Source organism: Mesoplodon bidens, assembly GCF_964165515.1.
Source record: "Mesoplodon bidens genome assembly, chromosome: 11".
Taxonomy (NCBI): domain Eukaryota; kingdom Metazoa; phylum Chordata; class Mammalia; order Artiodactyla; family Ziphiidae; genus Mesoplodon; species Mesoplodon bidens.
In genome coordinates, this window is record NC_138167.1 from 63,564,287 (window position 1) to 63,576,704 (window position 12,418).

Genomic DNA, 12,418 nt, shown 5'->3' on the forward strand with positions numbered 1-12,418 from the left:
TCCTCCCGGACCAGGGCACGAACCCGTGTCCCCTGCATCGGCAGGCGCACTCTCAACCACTGCACCACCAGGGAAGCCCAAAACAGTAACTTTTTAACAGTGAAAGAAGCCAGACACAAGAGAGAACATACTGTAAGAATCCGTTTATATGAAGTTCAAGAACTGGCGAAACTAATCTACATGATGGAGGTGAGACTAGTGGCCACCTCTCGAGGTGGGATGGGTATTGACTGGAAAGGGGCATGAGGGAACTTTCTGGACTGATATGCATGGTGGTCGCAGGGGTACCTACACATATAAATATGCACTGAGGTGAATGCTTCAGATTTGTGCACTTTTGGGTATGTGAATGAAAACTTGATACTACAGACTAAAGTGTAATAAAACAAAGCACAATGATCAGACCTGAGACAGCCAAGAGCAAGGATTTTAATCAAGACCCAGTTTTACAGCTCTCAGGGGTGCTTGGCAGGCTGAGCCCACAGTGGAGCCAGAGGGGCCAGCTGTGCTGGTGACAAGGGGACTATCACAATTGAAAACAGAACCAGCACGTTTCAGAGCAGATTATGAGGCTTAACCAGCCAGGTCGCTCAGCTCAGAGCCACGACAATTTAATAGACACGCGCTAGGGCCAAAAGACTAAATGGCCCGTGTGACCAAAATAACCTAATCTCATGCAACCTGTCAGGGGGACAGAGAACAGCCTCCACTCGGTCAGACAATTCCAGGAATCCGGGGTCAGGGAGGGGGTGATATCTGCTCCTGAAGCATTGTAGAGGCCCTGGACAGCAGGCTGTGGACATCCTGCAGTGATGGCCACCACTGTCCTCTGCCAGGAGCAGGCTCAAGGCCCCAGGTTATCGCTCAAGTTGGGTCTGGCGGGAGGGACGAGGCCCACGTGGGTGCCGGCAGGAAGGAGCCCCAGTCCTGCAGAATCTCCTTTCACCCAGAAATAACATCCCTTCTGACAGCTGAGTTTATCAGCATGATAGCAGATTTTTTTTCAAAACAATAACAGCAGTCCTAGCAGCTCCCTCAGCCGGCACTCAACAGGGACGGCTGGCCATGGTGTCAGCGGCAGCTGCTGTCCACACCTCTGCTCTGGGGGAGGAAGCCCCTAGGAAGACCTGGTCTGTACCCGAGATGGGAGGCCGTGTACGTTTTCACCCCTCTGCACCCCACATGCTGGGCCCTCAGTAGCCATCTGTTTCACAGATGAGTGAATTTCCCCTTTGCCATCCCGTTTCATCTTCATAACAACCCTCCAGGCTAAGAACTGAAGGTCCCACTTTACAGAGGAGGAAACTGAGGCCAGGTAGGTGAAATGGTGCACCCGACTCAGGAGCCAGCTTCTCATTCCAGGCCCTGGGTTTCCCTGTCTCATGACTGTTAATTACCACTCTCTCAACTCCCCTTCTGCCTGGAAGAGCGAGGAGGACCTGGGAGACAGCATTTGGGGATGGTTTCTCTCACAGGAAATAATTTCTTTCTTTCTTTCTTTCTTTTCTTTTCTTTTCTTTTTTCTTTTTTCTTTTTTTTTTTTGGCCTCACTGTGCAGCTTGTGGGATTTTAGTTCCCCAACCAGGGATGGAACCTGGGTTCTTGGCAGTGAGAGTGTGGAGTCCTAACCACTGGACTGCTAAGGAATTTCCAGGAAACAATTTCCTTTTATTTAAAGTTCTTTAAGGGAATTCCCTGGCAGTCCAGTGATTAAGACTTTGTGCTTTCACTGCTGTGGATGCAGGTTCAATCCCTGGGCGGGGAGCTAAGATCTCGCAAGCCGTAATGTAGGCAAAAAAAAAAAAAAAATCTGAAGCCTTGTCCTTTTTTCTGAGGAAGTGTCTGTATTCCCATGTCCCCACTAATAACAAAGGAAGTGCAAATAAAGCAATAATGATACTGTCCAACATCTAAGCCTTTGATAACACACAGCACTGGCAAAGCTGTGGGGACCCTGTCTTCTTGGGCACTTCTTGGGAATACACTTGGATGCAGCCTCTTAGGAGGGCAGCTTGGTCAGCGTCTCAAAACATGCCAGATGCACGTGTTCTCTGACCCAGATATTTCACATAAGGACATTCTGGGCGGAAGGGATAGCGTGAGCAAAGGTGTGGAGATCGGAAACCTGAAGTGTGGGCGTTTGGCAGAAAAGGCTAGTCTGGCCCTTGGCCTCGGAAGGGAGGGAGCTGCTAGCCCAGCCAGGTGGCAGGACATACTCTTCCCCGCGAGGACTGGGCTGAGCCCTCAGTGAGTCGAATGCGTTTCAGGGGAAGGAGAATTCTGGAGAGGAGGCCCCGGCTTGGAACCTGGTCAAGGCTGGAAACAGATACTTAGCTGCCTGTGTTGGGCTGGTGTGCACAGCCTGTGAAGCCCTTGCAGCATTTATTTCTTTTTTCCATAATCTGGGGAAGCGTGTTTGTTATATGAGCCCAATTCCCAGACGAGCAAGCTGACAGGCTCAGCAACAGGCTGGGTCTACCATAAAACTCCAGTTTGAACTCAGGTGTGACTGACGTCCAGCTTCAAGGTCCCTCATTCGTTCATTCCCAACTGGAATCTTAGCATCTCCCCTGGGCAGCATGACTCTGGGGACAACAGAGGGTGTCCAAAGCCAGGGGACTCAGCGTCTAGAGGAGTGGTTGGAATTGGGGAAAACTATTCAGCCAATGGCGTAGAGGTCTGAGTCCTCTGACACCCAGTGCCTTTGAAGGGTGGGATTGTTGGATCTGAGGGAAGAAATGAAACCTAGTGCAGTTTCAGGACCAAATGTCTGCCTGGGCCAGAATGTCCCTGTGAATTTTCTGTGGGATGTGGCCCAGGTCCGTGTGGGCCCCAGGAGAACTGCGGGGCCTGGGCCAGCCTCCCTGCCTGCACGAGCCTCAGGTTCCGTCTGTGCTGAACAGGGATAACTAACGGTGTCAGCCTCCAAGGCCACAGAGGGACGATGCGGAGACCCTGGTGTGAACTGGGCTTCCGTTCTCATGTTCCCATGGGAGGCTGGGTAGCTTAATTCATTGGCAGGAACGTTTCTGTGACCTCCTTACCAACACCAGCCCTCCCTGTCCGCCACCTCCAGATGTTTTCTTCCCCACACCCTCAGTCTATAAACAGCGGCCAGTGGTACAGTTTCGGGGAGTGGGGGTAAAGCATGTGGTGCGCTGGGCCGGAGGGAGGGACGAGGGCCTATTGCATTCGGGTCCGGGGACTTCCCTGGTGGTCCAGTGGGTAAAGACTCTGCACTCCCAATGCAGGGGGCCCAGGTTCAATCCCTGATCAGGTAACTAGATCCTGCAGGCATGCTGCAACTAAGAAATCCGCATGCCGCAGCAGTGAAGATCCTGGGTGCCGCGACTAAGACCCAGTGCAGAGAGAGAGAGAGAGAGAGAGAAAGAAAGAGGAAAGAAAGGAGAAAGAAAGAAATATTTTTAAAAAAATAAATAAATAAAATAAATTCGAGTCCGTGCACCTTACACAGTTTGTTGAATTCCAGTGGCAGTGCTGCAAGGCCACGTGCACAGACACTACGGGATGTGAAACCGAGGCCCAGAAAGGAACGTGTAGGACCGAGCTCAGATCTGAAGAAAAGGATCAGAATTCAGGCCTTTTCTTCCCAGTCCTTACTGGTCACCTTCCATGGGGCACAGAGTTGAGCAAACACAGGCAGGCAGTGGAGGCAGACAGGGGACTGGTCCTGGTCGGCCCCATAAGATGGGCTCCCTGAGCCTCCCTTACCTGTATCCCCACTTCTCAGCCTCCATAGTTCACAGAACTGTCTGTCCACAGTCCCCCTGCGGCCAGCTACTATGGAAGAAAGAGCCCCAGATGCGGAGGCCCCCAGACCTGGGTTCAAATCCCTCTGGCACCTGCCAGCTCCCTCCATCCTTCAGTGGCCCTCACCTGGGCCATATGGAGGAGGCTGAGGCAAGAATGTCTGCAAGGGCTCGATTCCTGAGCCTGACTGGGCACTGAGCATGCGGGGCGTGCAGGACCCTGAGTCTTGGGAAGATCAGCCCGGTCTCCCTCGGGGGCTTCTGTGTCTGTGATGGGGGCCTTTTGCAGGGGTGGGGAGGGAGGGAAAGGCAGATTCCCCAGGAAGCTGAGATCTGTCTGGTAGAGAAGGTCTAGACTCTAGTCCCTTCCCTTCCAGACCCTCATCCCAACTCTCCAAACCTGGGTCCTGCTGTGGGTGAACACACACACACACACACACACACACACACACACACACACACACACACACACACGGCATGTGATCCTCAGCTGAGGGCTTCTTTTTCATTAATGATGGATAACAATAACAGCAACAGTAATGATAGAAACCGCCCTCTGTGCCTGGACTGTCCTCCGTATCCTCCCCTGCGTTAATCCTCACAGCGCCCATCCCCCTAAGCTGTTTCTGTTATCTACTAGTAACTCCATTTGAAAGAGGAGCGGGGCTTCCCTGGTGGCGCAGTGGTTGAGAGTCCGCCTGCCGCCTGCCGCCTGCCGATGCAGGGGACGCCCGTTCGTTTGTGCCCCGGTCTGGGAAGATACCACATGCCGCAGAGCGGCTGGGCCCGTGAGCCATGGCCGCTGAGCCTGCACGTCCGGAGCCTGTGCTCTGCAACGGGAGAGGCCACAGCAGTGAGAGGCCCGCGTACCGCAAAAAAAAAGAAAAAAAAAAGAAAGAGGAGGGACCCGCACTAGCACCCCAGGTTAGGCGTCCAAAGCCACAGCCTGTGGTGGGGCGGTTTCTTCCTCTATCACTGACTGAACACCTACTCAGCGCTACCTGGCAGAAGGCCTGAACACCTGACCCCGGCTGGGCGACAGTGGGGGGAGCCCAGCATGAAGACCAAGGGAGAGCTCCCGTGGGCACAGAAAGGATTAGAAGGGAGGGCACTGAGAGCTGGGCCCTGCAGAAGCGCCCCCCAGCCCAGGTGGCTGTTCTTTGGGGAGCTGCCCTCACTGGCCCACCGGCTCTGGGCATGGAAAGCTCTTTCCAGAAGCTGTCTGTGCATCCACTCTGTGCAGTGACAGGCATTCTGACCTCTGGACTCCCTCTCAGCCTCAAAGCCCTGGGGATTCTCTCCTCCCTCTGCTGGGTCCGTGAGCTGCCTGGGGCATGTAGCTGGGACACGGGTGAAGCCTGAAGCGGCCATGTGTCCCCTGGCACCTGCTTGCGGATTTACCCCTCTTTCAGCTTCCCTGTGCCAGCCCTGGCTTGGGGGCTGGATGGGGAGCCTGGGCCCTGGCCCCGCAGCCCGGGCTTCTGGACAGGACCACAGGGCATTCAGGGCCAGGCCTGGGACACGGGCACGAGATGGGAAACCAAGGTGCTCGGGGTTGTGTTTTCTGCCTGAGTGGGGAGCGGCGTGGCAGAGGATGAGGGGAAGGACAAGTCTACAAGGCACCTGGCCCAGAGTAGACTCACCACCGATTTTGAAAAAAAGGGAAGCGAGATGGGACTTCCCTGGTGGTCCAGTGGTTAAGACTCTGTGCTTCCACTGCAAGGGGCACGGGTTCGATCCCTGGTTGGGGAACTAAGATCCCGCAAGCCATGCTGGTGAGGCAAAAAAATAAAAGGGAGGAGAGAAAGAAGACAAAGGAGTGAAATGGAGGAAGCCGGAACAGGTTGCGGAGGTCAGAAATCACTGGCCCCATAGGGCCTGTGTGTATTTCTTGTCCACAAATAGTACATAAGTACTTATTCGCTTATGTGCTAATGGTCCCTCTCCCCAAGGGACCTGTGTTTGTCCCACTGAAGCCAAGCTTGGGGTACGGGCCGTAATTATATTTCAAATGATAATGACATGTTTGTTTTCTAATGCTGGTCCTGCCTTCTAAACAGATCTCACAACCCACTCTTGGGCAACCACAGTATCAAGAAAGATGCTGGTCCTGAGGGGTTTTCCCAAGAGGGTCTGCTCTCACCATTTTTTTTTTTTTTTTTTTTGGCCATGCTGTGCAAGTTATGGGATCTTAGTTCCCCGACCAGGCATTGAACCCAGGCCCTCGGCAGTGAGAGCATGGAGTCCTAACCACTGGACCACCAGGGAATTCCCTTTTCACCCATTTCTTTTTTTTTTTTTTTAATTTATTTCTTTTTATTTTTGGCTGTGTTGGGTCTTCGTTGCTGCACACGGGCTTTCTCTAGTTGCGGCGAGCAGGGGCTACTCTTTGTTGTGGTGCGTAGGCTTCTCATGTGGCTTCTCTTATTGCGGGCTCTAGGTGCGGGCTTCAGTAGTTGTGGCACACGGGTTCAGTAGTTGTGGCTCACAGGCTCTAGAGCACAGGCTCAGCAGTTGTGGCGCACAGGCTTAGTTGCTCCACGACATGTGGGATCTTCCCGAACCAGGGCTCAAACCCATGTCCCCTGCACTGGCAGGCAGAGTCTTAACCACTGCGCCACTGGGGAAGCCCCCTTTTCACCCATTTCTGAGCCCACAGGGACTCTACTCCTTTGGCCCCAGGTCAGGCAGCCCCCCTCCCCCCACCCTCACTCTGGAGCCAGAAATGGGTGTGACAAAACCAGAGCTGGGCTCCAGTGTCCAGTCCCTTCCTCAGTCCTTAGCAGTTGCTCGGTCTGGATCTTGGTTCTGGCCTTCTGGCCTCACGCAGCAAGGGCCCGGGGTGAGGGTACTAGGGACCCCAGTAAAGTGGGGGGAGCAGAGGTCTGTGTACCTGCAGGGCAGGGCCAGCCGGCTGGCTTGAGCCTAAGCAGGGTGGTGGGTTGGTGCTGGTTCTGTAGTAATGCTGGGCGCCACTGCAGGTTCGTCATGGCCTCAGGGAACTGGGCTGGGGCTCCATCAAAATCCTTGAATGGTTCTGGCTGGCACCTTGACAATGGCAAGCCGCCCTTGGAGGCTGCATGAGTCAGGCAGGTCATTCAGTGCCAGTCACAGCTGGATTGAAAATAGCAATGGGCGTCATGGCCTTGGGCAAGTTAATTAGTGCCTTCAAGCCTCAGATTCCATTTTTTTTTTCCAGATACCACACTAAAGAGTGGGGATATCACACCCATTAGGCTCCCTGCTATTTAAATAAATAAATAAACAAACCCAACAACAGGAAATAAGTATTGGTGAGGACTTGGAGAGATTGGAACCCTTGTGCCCTGTTGGCGGGGGGTATAAAATGCTGTAACCAGGGTGGTCGAGGCCTCTGGGCTGGGATGAACCTTGCTCCGGGTGGAGCCAGGGGAGCCACAGCCAGTACAGTGGTAGCAGTTGGACTGACCATTGCTGCTGCAGGGTTTGCAGGCTGTCTTACGCTTTGCAAGCCAGGAAACACATGGAGCCTCAAGTAAACAGGTTTTTCAAAGTCTACCAAAATGTGCCTTCTGTGGTGGCTATTACAGAGGTGGGTTTGAACCCAAAATGACAAAATGGGAAGCAGCATTAGCATGGTAATTAGTGTAAACCCTACTGCCAATAAAGGAAAAATAAGAAATGTTTATTAACGAGCTATGCTTTTAAATCACACGATAAGGGGGTATCTCCTTATATAGCAGCCCAAAATCAGTGATGCTAAAGATTTACTAGAAGGTCAAGCTGAAAAATGAAATAAATGTATGATGAATTTTACTTTTTTTTTTTTGGCCGAGCCACGCAGCTTGTGGGATCTTAGTTCCCCGACCAGAGATCGAACCCAGGTTCTCGTCAATGTAAGCATGGAGTCCTAACCACTGGACCACCAGGGAATCCCCGTATGATGAATTTTAAGTTCTTATTCATTTATGTACTTGAGTACCAGCTTTTTTTAAATAAAGTGCCTCAAAACTTAAAATGGTGTAGACACCCCTCAAAAAATGAAACACAGAATTATCATAGGATCCAGCAAGCCCACTTCTGAGAATATCTCCAAAAAAATTGAAAGCAGACTCTTGAACAGATATTTGAACACCCATGTTCAGAGTTATTCACAATGGCCAAAAGGTGGGAACAACTCAAATACATGTCCATTGACTGATGAATGAACGAACAAAATGATAAATACATACAATGGAGTATTATTCAGCCTTAAAGAGGAAAAAGCATTCTGACACATGCTACAACAGGGATGAAACTTGTGGACATTATGCTAAGTGAAATAAGCCAGTCACAAAAAGACAGATTCTGAATGTTTTCGCTTATGTGAGGCACCTGAAGTAGTCAGATTCATAGAGACAGAAAGTAGGTGGTGGTCAACAGGGCTGGGGGGAGGGGAATGGGGAGTTAGTGTTTAGTCGGAAAAGTTTCAGTTTTGAAAGATGATTGAGTTCTAAAAATTGGTTACACAGTGAATATACTTTATCACACTACTGAACTGTACACTTAAAAAATGGTTAATATAATAAGTGTTATATTGTGTGTATTTTACCACATTAAAAAAAAATATGAGATAACACTACTCACCATGCAGGGTCCTTGAGAGGGTGTAACGGGGGGATTTCTGGCTAAGATCTGAGGGTGGTGTCCTGCACGAAGTAGGGGCGGGCTTCATGGGCCTGCAACCTGGGCAGCCATACAGGGCCCCTGAGCTCAGATCAGTCCCTCACTTGGTTAATGCTGCTGTAGTTGTGTTGAAATTCCTAATAATTTTTGAACAAGGGTACCTGCATTTTCATTTTGCATGGCACCCTACAAATTATGTAGCTGGTTCTGCCCCTCAGGCAATGGGAGGCTGGTGGTTCTTAGTGAAAAAGACACCTGGACAGACCTTGCCATCACCCTCGTTCAGAAAGAGCTGGTGAAGGATGTGCTGTGTTGGGGGTGGAGAAGGGTATGGGGGCCACATGACAACAGCACCCCTCCCTGGGGGTTGAGGAGCAGTGGGGCCACCTGCCAAGGGAGGAGGGGGCCACAGACAGCAGAGGCTGGTAAGGGGCTGGGCCAGATCACCCCAAGATGGGGCTCCGACCATCCCCGAGTTGGTATTTCAAGTCTCCCCCGGCAGACGGTGGCCCCAAGGAATCAGCCTCAGAAACCAGCCATCGAAGGAACGTCTCATCCGGGACACAATGTTTATTGAACACCTACTATGAGCCAGCGGTAAACACACCATCTGTGATCCTCCCGTTCTCATTCACATTCTGGGTTTAAGGACTGAGGCCGGGAACCAAGGAGGGACCAGTGTCAGCAGTGGGGTGTGAACCCGGCCAGTCGGGCTCCAGAATAGCGCTGGCTCCACTAGATGGCGCTAAACGTAAATAATGATGGGCGCAAAGAGCTCCACGAGCCAGGGAGGGGTTGTGCGGAGGTTTCTGGAATGCCCTCAAGCAAAGCTCAGAGCATCACCCTGAAAGCGCAGCCGTCTCTCCAGAAGGCGACTGTTTGTTTTTCAGGGAGGCAGTAGTGTGAACGATCAGGTTTCCTAGGTTCAAATCCAGGCTCTGACACTTAAAAGTTCCACACATTTTCACAACTTTTTTTTTTTTTTTTTTTTTTTTCTGCGGTATGTGGGCCTCTCACTGTTGTGGCCTCTCCCGTTGCGGAGCACAGGCTCCGGACGCGCAGGCTCAGCGGCCATGGCTCACGGGCCCAGCCGCTCCGCGGCATATGGGATCCTCCCGGACCGGGGCACGAACCCGTATCCCCTGCATCGGCAGGCGGACTCCCAACCACTGCGCCACCAGGGAGGCCCTTTCACAACTTTTTAATTTTTATTTATTTATTTTTCTTGCTTAATATAAGTTTTGAAATTCTTGCTAGCTTTTCATTGCTTTTTAAAAAAATTCACAACTTTTTAACTGATGAAATAAAAATATAATAACAATTGAGTATAATTTTTTTTGTAATACAGGTCTACTAATGAGAAGAATGGATTTCTTTGGGGGGCAGGAAGGGAGATAATTTCACTTAATTGGGGTCCAAAGTTAGTGTGTTCCCTAACAACAAATCAGCTGCAAACGGTCACAAGTAAAAATCATTCTTAGCTTTCTGGAGCAGGTAGTGGGCTGGTTTTGACCAGTGGTTTGCTGACTCTTGATCTAGTATTTTAACTGTGTTAACTGTTTCCTTGGCATTCAGTTTTCCTTTTGCTGAATTTTGTGCCTTTCTTGAATGTTCTTCGTCTTTAATGTTTTTGGCTGAGTGTCTGAACTCTCTCTTTTATGAACTATTCTCAAGGTTCACGGACTGAACTGAATGTTTATGTCTCTCCTCAACCCCCACCCCCGACACCCACCCTCTCATTCCTGTGCTGAAATCCTAATCCCCAATGTGATGATATTAGGAGGTGGGGCTTAGGGAGGTGATTAGGTCATGAAGGTGGAGCCCTCATGAATGGGATTAGTGCCTGTATGAGCCGCCAGAGAGCTCTCTCACTCCTTCTGCCATGTGGGGACTCAGCAGGATGATTATCCATGAATCAGGAAGCAAGCCCTCACCAGACACCGAATCTTCTGGCGCCAGAACTGCGAGAAATATATGTGTTGTTTAGAAGCACCCAGTCGCTGGTGTTTTTATTCTAGCAGCCCAAACGGACTAAGATGCATGGCTTTATCCTAAATGTCAGAGGACTGTCTGCTCTCTAAGGAGACTGACCAGTGATTACCTTACTTAATTTTCTGGCCAGCTGTCCATGTCACTGCTTCTTATCTCAGGGTAATTTCAGAGTTTTGTTCAGAAAATTAATTTTGGGGGGAACTTCTCTCTTTTGCGTGGTGGGGAGCATTTGTCCTCATTTTTATTGGAGTTGCCCATTTATCTGTTCTTATCTCATCTTCCAGGAATTCCTCACTGTTTTGTCTATTGGGAGTATTTCTCCTAGTCTTCCAACTATGTCATGGATTTCTAGCAGATGATCACTTATGCAGAAAACCAAATCTAGAAAGTGGATTAAGACTATTTCTGTAGTTCAACTACCTTAACACCAAAAGGGAAACATGTCTTTGAAAAGAATTTAACAACCAACATATATTTGCACAATTGCAGTTCAGTACTTTATACAATGGTTATCCTTCAAAACGTATAAACTGGGATCTGCCATAACTTGTGCTGTGATACCCCCAGGTGACATCTCCCCTTGTGCCTGAGTCCTTCTCCCCATGTGAGGAAGATGGGACTGCCCCATATGAGCAATCCCTCTTGCCTGCCTGGTGGCGCTAAGAACACCAGTGATAACGCAGCATGGCAAACAAATCCTCAATAGCCACAAAGGCATGATTTAGGAACAGATGATTTTTTTTTTTTTGGCTGTGCCTCAGGGCCTGTGGGATCTTAGCTCCCCAACCAGGGATGGAAACTCGGCCCCAGCAGTGAAAGCACCGAGTCCTAACCACTGGACCACCAGGGAATTCCCAGAAGCAGATGATCTTAAAACAAAACCTTTTAGAGAAAGTCCTTTATTTGGATGTTTTTGGTATTCAGATTCCTGGATAGTTAATCTTCTATTGTATTTTTCTATTTCTTCTTCTGCCTTTTCAGTGAGATTTTGGGGTGTGAAAAGATGTTCAGTCCGCTGGTTCAAAATGGAAAAAGGTTTGTTTTTTATTTTATTTTTAAAATTTTAAAAAATATTTTATTTTTATTTTTATTATTTATTAATTTATTATTCATTTTTATCTTAGTTGAGGCAGGTGGGCTCTTCATTGAAACACAGGCTTCCCTCTAGTTGTGGTGCATGGGCTCCAGAGCATGTGGGCTCACTAGTTGTGGTGCACAGGCTTAGTTGCCCCTCAGCATGTAGGATCGTAGTTCCCCGACCAGGGATTGAACCTGCATCCCCTGCAGTGGAAGGCAGATTCTTAACCACTGACCACCATGGAAGTCCCAAAAGTTTGTTTTTTAACTTTATTTTATTGAAGATTTAAAAAATTAAAAAATAATACTTTTGTGCTACTAAAAAATTCAGACAGTAAAAAATATAGGGGCTTTCCTGGTGGCGCAGTGGTTGAGAGTCCGCCTGCCGATGCAGGGGACACGGGTTCGTGCCCCGGTCCGGGAAGATCCCACATGCCGCGGAGCGGCTGGGCCCGTGAGCCATGGCCGCTGAGCCTGCGCGTACGGAGCCTGTGCTCCGCAACGGGAGAGGCCACAACAGTGAGAGGCCCGCGTACCACAAAAAACAAATAAATTAATTAATTAATTAAAAAATATATAGGCTATAAGAAGAGAAAGTACTTTCTATTCCAACTCCTGAAGAGAATGACTCTTAACAGTAACTGCATATCTTTTTTCAGGCTTTTTTTTATGCCTCTTAAATTATATTTAATGCATATACATATTAATGATTTTTAAAATCATACTATACAAAGTTGTATAATTTGCACTTTTCATTTAATATATTATGTATATGTTTCCAGGTCAGCACACGTAGATCCACTTTATACCTTTAATAGGTAAATACTATTTCATTAAATTGATGAACTTTAATTTAGCCAATAAGACTTCTGCTAAAAAACATTTATATTTTTTCCAATTTTTAATTATTAGAAATAATACTGCTTTAAATGCTA

The 12,418-nt window shown here is 49.3% G+C and overlaps 1 pseudogene across 1 annotated transcript; it reads left to right on the top strand.

The window, feature by feature from the left end:
• The first annotated feature begins 7,153 nt into the window (after positions 1–7,153).
• LOC308625751 (mitochondrial import inner membrane translocase subunit TIM14-like) lies at positions 7,154–7,543 on the top strand (annotated as a pseudogene). The gene has a single exon. The product of its transcript is annotated as a mitochondrial import inner membrane translocase subunit TIM14-like (transcript).
• The last annotated feature ends 4,875 nt before the right edge of the window (positions 7,544–12,418 follow it).